This window comes from Physella acuta, unplaced genomic scaffold (genome assembly GCF_028476545.2).
Source record: "Physella acuta isolate Inbredline_101_S28 unplaced genomic scaffold, ASM2847654v3 ptg000109l, whole genome shotgun sequence".
Lineage (NCBI taxonomy): Eukaryota > Metazoa > Mollusca > Gastropoda > Physidae > Physella > Physella acuta.
The window spans coordinates 590,471-603,231 of NW_026731629.1; the positions used below are offsets into that span (position 1 = coordinate 590,471).

At 40.7% G+C, this 12,761-nt stretch overlaps 1 protein-coding gene across 2 annotated transcripts in view; it reads right to left on the reverse strand.

The window, feature by feature from the left end:
- LOC131934455 (uncharacterized) overlaps window positions 1-12,761 on the reverse strand; it is a 71,523-nt gene that overhangs the window by 57,887 nt on the left and 875 nt on the right. The window contains exon 1 of one of the 2 annotated variants that reach the window (XM_059290532.1): window positions 1,473-1,589. The exons of the other annotated variant lie outside the window; for it this stretch is intronic. The gene's annotated coding sequence lies outside the window, so the exon portion shown is untranslated. Of the gene's footprint in view, window positions 1-1,472; window positions 1,590-12,761 lie in introns of those variants that run through there. 2 annotated transcript variants of the gene reach the window in all.

A 12,761-nucleotide genomic window follows, 5' to 3' on the forward strand; every position in this document is an offset into this window, starting at 1 on the left:
TGTAGTAGCCCACCTAATCACTAGTGTAGGGCGCTCTTTACAACGAATATAGGCGCCATAGTGTTAAACGATAGCCCGGGGTGCTCAGCGTCACTTGTCCTAGGACACCATTTTTTAAATAGCCCAATCACGTACACAAGTTTGACAAAAGTACAACACAAACACGTACACTGACCAGTGAGTGGGGTTTGAACCAAAACGTATCATTTTTTATTTAATATCTAAGCAAATCTATAAAAAGCGATATCCTTCATTAGATAAGGAGTGGGCGATTAAATCTTAGGGGCCCTGGACTCCTGCCCGGACAGCCCGCCCTCCTTAATCCGCCACTGCATATCGGTTTAAACACCAAGAAATTCGATCAGAAAATATCAGTGGGTAGATCTAGACCCTCCGACCAAAACAATGGTTTCACACAAGCAGGTGTCCAGATTAATTAGATATAAAAACATTATAATTAGCTTTTAAGTTTATGCACTTTGAAAAATTTAAAGAAATGTTCTTTGTTTAGTAAAAGTGTTGATAGTTTAAAAACGTGTAACATTTCATGTGCGAGAAAAATAAACAAAGAGAGTTCGTTTTATTTTCTTAATTTTAGTGTGCATTTAAAGCTAGGTATTAAATAGGATTTTATTTATTGTATTACCTACCTTTTATATTTAGTAATTTATAACATTAAAAAAGTATGTCGATATTTTTTTTTTTAGAAACTCGGTTGACCTACTTAACTTTTTTGCAGTCCATTCGTTCATAGTGTAGACGATACGACAAGATTAAAATTACCGGCCTTAAATCTTGATCAGTATTTGGCAACAATACAAATATCTTCCCCTGATTAGCGTCTGTTGTTGTTGGATGATGTGAAACATACACCCCACCCCACCCCGCCCCTCCCCACACAAGTCAACTGGCTGAGTGAGTGATGGTCAGTGCTTTACACAACCCCACCCCTGAAGGCGTGACCCCTAGAGTTTTACCACACCCCTGAGGGTGTGACCGCCCCTATTTCACCCCACCCCTGAATGAGTGAAGGCCAGTCTTTTTATTTCATTATCTCCCATTTGTTATGCAATATGGTAATCTTCAGATTAACTTAAATAACTAATAATAAAACTATTTAGAATAAAAACTACAAATTGTTGCGGTGTTATCGGAAATGATTTTTATCCGGAAAGATAACGCCGGATTAGAAGTGTTTGAAAATGTTGAAGATTTGGCCACAGACCCACCCACTTAAAGACAGATAAAATGGACCTAGAAAAAGCTAAAGTAAATTAAAAACACCCCCCTCGTGTGTTTTTTTTTAATAAATCAGAGTTATAAATTTAATTAATCAGTTGTTTGGTTAAGAAATATCTGACACAAAACTATTTATTTAATCGAAAAATAGAAGTTACAGAAATATAGTGAAAATACAAATCTTTAAAAGACGGAAGAAAAACGAGGAACTACAAAAATGACATGTATCTTACCGTAAAATACCGAAAACCTCCAAAACAAACCGTAAACTCCCTAATTCTTGTCAAACCAACAACGATTAACAGACGACAGGTTTGGTGTCGCGCGCGTCTAGTCAGGTCTGCTCGCGCGGTGAGAGTTTTATCTCAATCTGAGGCTCTACTCGATTGTTGGAGAACCATAGAATCCTTGTGATACCTGGTTGAAGGGAGCTGGTTGGTGACTACCCTCAGACAGAAGCGGTTACATTGTTTGTAGATTTGTTTGTTGGTTTTTGACTGTGCGTAAGCGTAGTCGAGTGTGTTTACATGTATATAGATATGTGTATGTGTGTGTGGGTATGTTTATGTATGTGTGTGTGTGTGTGGGTATGTTTATGTATGTGTGTGTGCGATATCGGCGTATGTGGTTACTTTGTTTACCACACAACAACCTGCGCAATAAAAACAACAGCAACATGGTTTTATTTTGCTGTAGCATATTGTGGACGTAACGCTTTAAACACATTTTCTAGCACGTGAACAGAATGTTGAAATAAAAATCGACTTTTATTGGAAATTTATTGTCGTATTGACTCATTTGTATATCACATCAGATATCATTTCTTGGATATTGGACATTTATTGTCGTATTGACTCATTTGTATATAACATCAGATATCATTTCTTGGATATTGGACATTTATTGTCGTATTGACTCATTTGTATATCACATCAGATATCATTTCTTGGATATTATGGGATATCGCAGACACGTCATTGTATACATAGAGTACTGTAACACTGAAAAGTCGCTGAAAATAGCTGATTACAAACACCCAATGCTTTGAATCTAGTTGAGAAACAGTTAAGTTCGTAGCCCGAGGTACGAACACCCGCAAGATTTCCGAAGAGACTTGACTATCTATAACACCACAAATTCCACCAGTAGCTCAATATTAAAATTTGTATGTTCTTTACTTTCTAATTACTTATTAATTTTAGTTTTTTTTCCGATATTATTTTTAGTTGTTTTTTTTTCCAGTCGGTCTGATAATGGTTTCCTGACCTCTTGACCTATATTACAGCGATGTGTGACCCTCCTAAGTTGAAGATTTCCCACATAACGGGCCATCATACACAGCTGATTACCACAACGATTCCTGCACCACCAGAAGTTCCATCACAGACCTTAGGGTCCTCTAGGGCACTTCGTTTCATTGACCTCGACATGTGAAAGGATTCCGTGACCAACGGCTTATAGATTCACCAACTCCGTCCAGGTACCCATTAGAGTTGGGTGTACTCAGGGACGTCTAAGAACCTCAAGTCATTCGCTCGAGTGCTCTACAACCAGACCACCTTTCCTCCCACACCTCCAAGGTGCAGTGTTTCTTCCAGGCATCTCTTCGCGGGGTGGGGGGGGGGGCTTCGGACACCCCCCCCCCCCCGAAGAAAGTCAAACCCCCCTCCGAACGTAATGAAATTTATATAGAAAATATATACTTTTAATAGTGTCCGCCCCCCCCCTCCCTAAAAAAGTCTAACGCCCCCCCCCCCCCGAGAATTTCAAGTGCCCCCCTCCCCCTGAAGAAAAAAGTCTGGAAGAAACACTGCTAAGGTATTCAGTTATTACTCCAACAGACTTACCTAGTGATACGTCTTACATTTTCACCAAACCACCCCCCCCCCCCCAATTCAACACCCCCCCTGATAGTTTCCTCTTGACTCTAAAAAAGCTTATCAATGCGACACCCTCAAAGCATTCGTGACCCTACGTACAAACTGTTAAACCAACAAAGAGGCTTATCAGCTCGTGTCAATAGTGTAGTTAGTGCTGGGATTCGTACAATAACAAAACTCAATACAGTTTGTTGATTCAGGTCAATACTAGGCGACAATGAGGGATTGGTTGAATAAATGATTGTGTTAGATTGGTGTGTGACGGTGGTTGAATAAATGATTGTGTAAGATTGGTGCGTGATGGTGGTTGAATAAATGATTGTGTAAGATTGGTGCGTGATGGTGGTTGAATAAATGATTGTGTTAGATTGGGATGGCAGTTTGGTTGAATGTGTGATTGTGTAAGATTGAGTCAGAGGACAGGTTGATTGAATAAGTGATTGTGTAAAGATTGAGATTTGAGGTTGGTTGAATGAATGATTGTGTAAAGATTGGGATTTGAGGTTGGTTGAATGCATGATTGTGTAAATATTGGGTGAGAGATTGGAAGAATTCTGTATAGTTGTGTAAAAACTCCGGTGTGGCGTTGGGTTGAATAAATGATTGTGTAAAAGTGAAGCACTGAACGAAGCTAGCATGGCGCCGGTCAATGAGGGTAGAGGTGGGGGGTGGGTAACTCTGCTTCTCCTGCGATACCCAAATCAACCTAACATATAAAAAAAAAATTACGTTGTTTTTCACAACTTTTTTTCCCGTTGATAATCAAATGCCACGCGACAATTTCAAAATAGTCCCACCATCTTTCTTAACACATCTTGACAAATCCTACCCCCCCCCCCCCCCATACCCCCCCCCCCCTAGTCCACATACAAAAAACCATAAAACCTTTGCAATGACACCAATGTCGCTAGACTAAAGTCAGTCTACGATCGACCTGACAACACATTCAGATAGCATCCATACTCTCAACACAATTGAATGATGGGAGATAACTATAAAAACGTTACAGTACAAACCTCATGAAAGTCACACAAACAGAACATCACGTTCAATACAAGCGGGACTGGTTGCAAACAATCCTCAAGTTATATCGACGAAATGAAGGTCACGTCTGTTTTATTGTGTTGTTAATTCGTGATGATAACCCTAAAGGCTGTTCAGGTTACTTTGGGATTATATCCCTAAAGGCTGTATAGATTGTATTGGGATTATATCCCTTATCGCTGATTAAAAACTCGGAGGTACTTTTTTCTTCAACAGTTTAAACAGCCTAATTTACTTTTCATCAATCACTTAATAACGTAACACAAAAAGACGCATATAGGCGTATATATATATATATATATACATATATATATATATATATATATATATATATATATATATATATATATATATATATATATATATGCGCGCGAGCGTATGTGTGTGTGTGTGTATAGACATTGGTGTGTGTGTGTGTTGACTTTTTTGTTGAACCTCCCCCCCCACCTCCCCGACAAGAACAAACCCTGTCTGCGCCCCTGGCGGGTACCACACGGGAAACACTCAACCCTGAGACGGCAGAACCCTCCAGCCCCACCCCTGCCCCCACCCCAGCTCCACCCCTGCCCCACCCCAGCTCCACCGGGGTAATTACAGTCCACGTGTCGTTAGTCGTGGCCAGACCCCCAATTGGTCGACATATCCCAGGTTTTAATTGCTGGTGTGACGTCATAATGAAGGGCTAAGTCTTTAATCCTTGAACTAGATTGTAAACTAGGGGAACAAAGCCAAAGGTCTATAGATCTAGGGCCACAGGTTTCATGGCGTCACATCGGAGCGGTACAAGAGGATTAATGGCGTCACACACACACACACACACACACATAAACACACACAGATATATATATATATATATATATATATATATATATATATATATATATATATATAAATATATATATATATATATATATATATATACTAGCCGTCCCGGCCAGGCCCTGCTCTGGCTTCTGTGAAAAACCTTTCTGTTAAAGACCATTACCTGTGTGTTTAGTAATCATCATAAACCCGGCATTGCCCACCCAAACCACAACCAACCAAAACCGAAACAACAAAACGCAAACATAACGCTAACACAATTACAAATACAAACGAAAACAAAAACTTAACAACAAACACAACCACACCCACAAACACCAATACAAACACAAAGAAAAAAACAAACAAAAAAGCAAACGAAAACAAAAACCTAACAACAAACCCAACCACAAACACCAATACCAACAAAAAAAAATCAACGAAAAAAGCAAACGAAAACAAACCAAATCCAAACGCAAAACCAACCAAAAACACAAATACAAACCCAAACAAAAAAAAAACACAAACAAAAACGAAAAAAGAAAGAACAAAAACGAACCAAATTAAAACGCAACCACTAACGCAAACCCACCTAAACACAAAGAAAACACTAACGCGAACATAAACGCCCGGGGCGGAATCACCTGTTTTAGCTTAATGAACGACTATAGTACCCCAACTTATTCACAGTCTTTTGCACTCACTTAAACGAACGCGCCTGTTTCAATTTAATAAACAATTTTAATACTCCAAGCTTATCCGTAAAATACCTACAACATTTGCACTTGATCAATCCCCGCTAATTATGTAATTATTTTTTTTCCCAACACCAAAACAAAGTAATTAAAAAGTAAATTATTTTCACGGAATGCAATGGTTTTTTATAAAGGGAAGTAATTGTGTTTTTCCTAATTTATCAAAGGGAAGTAAGTGCTATAGGACTAAATAAAGACATAATTAGAATTTTTGTAAAAGATGATATTTTTTTTAAAACTTGTGTTTAATGAACATGCCGATAATTATTACTATAATTTGAAAAATGAAAATTATTTCCCAACACTTTCAATGGTAATTTTTTAGCTCATAAATTTAGACAAATGCGCACGATAATTTTTCTAACACTTAAAATCGTACAATTCCAACGACATACAAATGCATTACATACAGAACTGAGCTTTATATATTAGATATATGTGTCTATCTTGACCTTTTGTCCAAGTTGTCCAGATAATCGTGAATTCAAATATCGTGTGTCCTCCAAGGTCCCTATAGGGTAGCTAGCTTTTACCAGTGAACTATATTATGTTTCTAGCATCATTTGCCTACAGCTATTTTATGCAATGCATTAAACATTGGTTCGTGCACAATTTATGTTTGGGAGGGGGGTGTTTGGGGGGGGGGGGGAGGGGGATCAAGTGAGGGGGGAGTAAGGGGAGAGTGGTTGAAATGCAGGCTTATTATTTTCTTTAATCCAAATTGTGTTGATAGTTACAGCCAAATGTTTGTAAGATTATTGGGTGGATTAATGGAAGGGATTTCAGGATTTTAATGAAAACCTATATTCATCATAACTTGATTCACAGTTTTAGGTTCGCTGTAGACATGGAAGATGTGTAGTAAATGTGTAGTACGTGTGTAGCTGGTGTGTATTAGATGTGTAGTTGGTGTGTAATTGGTGTGTAGTAGATGTGTAGTTGGTGTGTAGTATATGTGTAGTTAGTGTGTATTATATGTGTAGTAGTCAATTGTTTATAATGTAACAATGAGTTCGACTACAGCAAGCACTCACACATATGTGTGCTGTATAGACATTTACATAAGTTGATTAGAGTTTGGTTAATTGGACTTGTTCAACTTAATGCAGTTAGTGGAACTAAGACGATGCATGGATCGATAGTATTGGAGGGTTGTTTGGACAGTGCACAGAGAATAGATAACTTACCCACACCCAGAACAGATAACTTACCCATCCCAGAACAGATAACTTACCCCACCACCAGAACAGATAACTTACCACACCCAGAACAGATAACTTACCTCACCATCAGAACAGATAACTTACCCATCCCAGAACAGATAACTTACCCATCCCAGAACAGATAACTTACCCCACCCCAAGAACAGATAACTTACCCCACACCCAGAGCAGATAACTTACCCCAACCCCAGAACAGATAACTTACCCCACCCCAAGAACAGATAACTTACCCCACCCCCAGATCAGATAACTTACCCCAACCCCAGAACAGATAACTTACCACCCCAAGAACAGATAACTTACCCAACCCCAGAACAGATAACTTACACCACCCCCAGAACAGATAACTTACCACACCCAGAACAGATAACTTACCCAACCCCAGAACAGATAACTTCACCCCACCCCCAGAACAGATAACTTACCACACCCCCACAACAGATAACTTCACCCCACCCCCAGAACAGATAACTTACCACACCCCCAGAACAGATAACTTACCCCACACCCAGAGCAGATAACTTACCCCAACCCCAGAACAGATAACTTACCCCACCCCAAGAACAGATAACTTACCCCACCCCCAGATCAGATAACTTACCCCAACCCCAGAACAGATAACTTACAACCCCAAGAACAGATAACTTACCCAACCCCAGAACAGATAACTTACACCACCCCCAGAACAGATAACTTACCACAACTAGAACAGATAACTCACCCCAACCCCAGAACATATAACTTACCACACCCCCAGAACAGATAACTTACCACACCCCCAGAACAGATAACTTACCCCACCCAGAACAGATAACTTACCACACCCAGAACAGATAACTTACCACACCCCAGGGCAGATAACTTACCACACCCCCAGAACAGATAACTTACCCCACCCAGGGCAGATAACTTACCCACCCCTAGAACAGATAACTTACCCCACCCCTAGAACAGATAACTTACCCCACCCCAGGGCATATAACTTACCCCACCCCCAGAACAGATAACTTACCACACCAAGAATAGATAACTTACCCCACCCCAGAACAGATAACTTACCACACCCAGAACAGATAACTTACCACACCCCAGGGCAGATAACTTACCACACCCCCAGAACAGATAACTTACCCCACCCAGGGCAGATAACTTACCCACCCCTAGAACAGATAACTTACCCCACCCCAGGGCAGATAACTTACCCCACCCCCAGAACAGATAACTTACCACACCCAGAATAGATAACTTACCCCACCCCAGAACAGATAACTTACCACACCCCCAGAACAGATAACTTACCACACCCCAGAACAGATAACTTACCACATCTAGAACAGATAACTTACCCACCCCCAGAACAGATAACTTACCTCACCCTCAGAACAGATAACTTACCTCACCCTCAGAACAGATAACTTACCACACCCAGAATAGATAACTTACCCCAACCCCAGAACAGATAACTTACCACACCCAGAATAGATAACTTACCCCACCGCAGAACAGATAACTTACCACACCCAGAATAGATAACTTACCCCACCCCAGAACAGATAACTTACCACACCCCAGGGCAGATAACTTACCACACCCCCAGAACAGATAGATTACCCACCCAGAACAGATAACTTACCATTCCCAGAACAGATAACTTACCCCACCCCCAGAACAGATAACTTACCCGACCCCCAGAACAGATAACTTACCCCACCCCAGATCAGATAACTTACCCCAACCCCAGAACAGATAACTTACCACCCCAAGAACAGATAACTTACCCAACCCCAGAACAGATAACTTACACCACCCCCAGAACAGATAACTTACCACACCCAGAACAGATAACTTACCCAACCCCAGAACAGATAACTTCACCCCACCCCCAGAACAGATAACTTACCACACCCCCACAACAGATAACTTCACCCCACCCCCAGAACAGATAACTTACCACACCCCCAGAACAGATAACTTACCCCACACCCAGAGCAGATAACTTACCCCAACCCCAGAACAGATAACTTACCCCACCCCAAGAACAGATAACTTACCCCACCCCCAGATCAGATAACTTACCCCAACCCCAGAACAGATAACTTACCACCCCAAGAACAGATAACTTACCCAACCCCAGAACAGATAACTTACACCACCCCCAGAACAGATAACTTACCACACCTAGAACAGATAACTCACCCCAACCCCAGAACATATAACTTACCACACCCCCAGAACAGATAACTTACCACACCCCCAGAACAGATAACTTACCCCACCCAGAACAGATAACTTACCACACCCAGAACAGATAACTTACCACACCCCAGGGCAGATAACTTACCACACCCCCAGAACAGATAACTTACCCCACCCAGGGCAGATAACTTACCCACCCCTAGAACAGATAACTTACCCCACCCCTAGAACAGATAACTTACCCCACCCCAGGGCATATAACTTACCCCACCCCCAGAACAGATAACTTACCACACCAAGAATAGATAACTTACCCCACCCCAGAACAGATAACTTACCACACCCAGAACAGATAACTTACCACACCCCAGGGCAGATAACTTACCACACCCCCAGAACAGATAACTTACCCCACCCAGGGCAGATAACTTACCCACCCCTAGAACAGATAACTTACCCCACCCCAGGGCAGATAACTTACCCCACCCCCAGAACAGATAACTTACCGAACCCAGAATAGATAACTTACCCCACCCCAGAACAGATAACTTACCACACCCCCAGAACAGATAACTTACCACACCCCAGAACAGATAACTTACCACATCTAGAACAGATAACTTACCCACCCCCAGAACAGATAACTTACCTCACCCTCAGAACAGATAACCTACCTCACCCTCAGAACAGATAACTTACCACACCCAGAATAGATAACTTACCCCAACCCCAGAACAGATAACTTACCACACCCAGAATAGATAACTTACCCCACCGCAGAACAGATAACTTACCACACCCAGAATAGATAACTTACCCCACCCCAGAACAGATAACTTACCACACCCCAGGGCAGATAACTTACCACACCCCCAGAACAGATAGATTACCCACCCAGAACAGATAACTTACCATTCCCAGAACAGATAACTTACCCCACCCCCAGAACAGATAACTTACCCGACCCCCAGAACAGATAACTTACCCCACCCCAGAACAGATAACTTACCACACCCAGAACAGATAACTTACCACACCCAGAACAGATAACTTACCACACCCCAGGGCAGATAACTTACCACACCCCAGGGCAGAAAACTTACCCCACCCCCAGAACAGATAACTTACCCCACCCCCAGAACAGATAACTTACCACATCCCAGAACAGATAACTTACCTTACCCCAGGGCAGATAACTTACCACCCCCAGAACAGATAACTTACCACACCTAGAACAGATAACTTACCACACCCAGAACAGATAACTTCACCCCAGAACAGATAACTTAACCCACCCACAGAACAGATAACTTACCCCACCCTCTTCCATTTTTTTCTCAAATAAGCGGGGGGAGTATAGGTGGGGGAATAGTATCTAAAGGTTGCTTCTCTCTAAATGCTGTCGTTTTAAAAAGTATACAGTGCTGCAGTTAAACTAACAATTTCGAATTTGAAAGTTTGTTTGCAATATGATAATAAGCCAAAAAGATTTTTGCGACATGATAATTAGCCAACAAGGTTTAGAAATATGATAATTAGCACAACAGGTTTTGCTCAGAACAAGCCAAGCGAATGCATGTTTTTAAAACACTTCAACCTGACCGGGGCCTAGCCGGAAAATGCCGGCTGACACCAAGCTCCGGTGAGCTTCAGTTAGTCCGGCTAGATGCCCCCATTGTTCAACTTGTGATGCGGGTGGCACCATGCTGCATGTATTGTAAACAGCAGCCAAGGGAAGTAAAAAAAATAAATCGATAGAGTGAATTCCCCTGAATAGATGCGAATGTGGTGTGAGGAGTGTATAGCAGTATAGCAGTTTCTTTTGAGGCAACAATCCTGATGGGGTGTGGGGTGGGGGGGTGGGGGTGGCTGTGACACGTCTACCGCTCCCCTCACAGTGCATGAAATAATAAAACGAATAAAATTATACAATGTGTACAGAAAACATATAACCAGTGGCCAACGGAGTTTTTGCCTCTCCTCCCCTCCCTACACTCGTTGATATAAATATCTGAAAGAAACCCTATTTATAAACAGGTACTGCTGTCAACACCTGCGAAGTTTGAAGCTTGTTTGAGTCTAAGCAATATATGTAACTTGATATGTATGTCACAGCTAAGATGCCTAATGTCATCACTTAAGAATATCGCATGTTTAGGGTCAGAAGGACTCGGGAAAAATAGGAAAATGTGGGAGCTATCTCCCCTAAACAATCTCAATTTTCATTGTTTCCACGATTACAATATTTTGCGAGAAAGTAAAAAGTAAACTGCGTGACCCACGTAACAGAGGACATGACTACAACCCGTGTGGATATTTGAGGAATTGTGACACACAACCCGTGTAGATATTTGAGAAATGGTGACCCACAACCCGTGTAGATATTTGGGAAATGGTGACCCACAACCCATGTAGATATTTGAGAAATGGTGACCCACAACCCATAACTACCATGACAACCCAACTACATGTGTGGAGTGTAGAGCGAGACTTGGTAATGTATTATAATTTATGCAATATTTATGCAATATGGGATCAAAGTTGACCTGTTTTCGTAATCACGTTAAGTCTACTTGAGAAAAACGCTAATTATTATTATTTACTGCTGTGCTGGTTTTTTTTTTCTAAATTTCAAATATATGAAATACACATACAGACATACACACGCACACAAAGATACACACACAGATATATATATATATATATATATATATATATATATATATATATATATATATATATATATATATATATATATATATATTCCAATGACGTTGGTAGAACGAGTGGTAGGGACCTATATGATGTTTCTAAAGAGAAAGAGAAGGCGAAAGAGAAGGCCCATGTGTGACGTACCACACCAAATGTTTTTTGATATCTTGGGCGTAATCCAGAGCAGCTGACAAACAAATGGACGAAAACTTAAACACTAAAGTACACTTTCGGAAAGTTGTGGGATGGCTGCAGGCTGTTTAACACCGATTTAGCTGTTCGGTTTACAAAATATAATTCGACTACTTAACATGAGCCTAGCCGCCCAAAATTATATATTTTTTAAATTAACTGAAGCATCAAACAAAACATACCTTCGCCATGACGATTTTTTTCGAAGACAAAAATACATATTTACTGATAACTAGATCTAGATCCCGGCAAATTTCAGCTCTTAGATGCTCGTATTACCTGACCAATTAATCCAAATACTTGATTGGTTCAGGTAGCTACATCCTATTCGACAAGATGAATTAGCTGTCTATTGATTTCAATCAACACATCAGGATTAGGCATGGATATATCGCAGCTGAGAAACAGATACTTTAATATTATCGATTGTCAAAATGTGTAGCTAGGTAAAAAACTATTGTGGCAATCTTTTATGGGAACTTACGGCAGTCAAAAGTAACTTTATTTTATAACGCTTTTTGGAAGTAAAATAATCTCTAACTTAATTGCGTTTGGTAAAGAAGTAAAATGAAATCTTCAGATATCTTGCAGTGGTCTATGTTTCATCTACATATGACAGACCTAGAAGGACTTAATCAAAGGACTTACATATTAGGCGTCGAGAAAGAACATACAGTTTAGTTCATATTACAATTTGAGCATACACACTACAGACATAA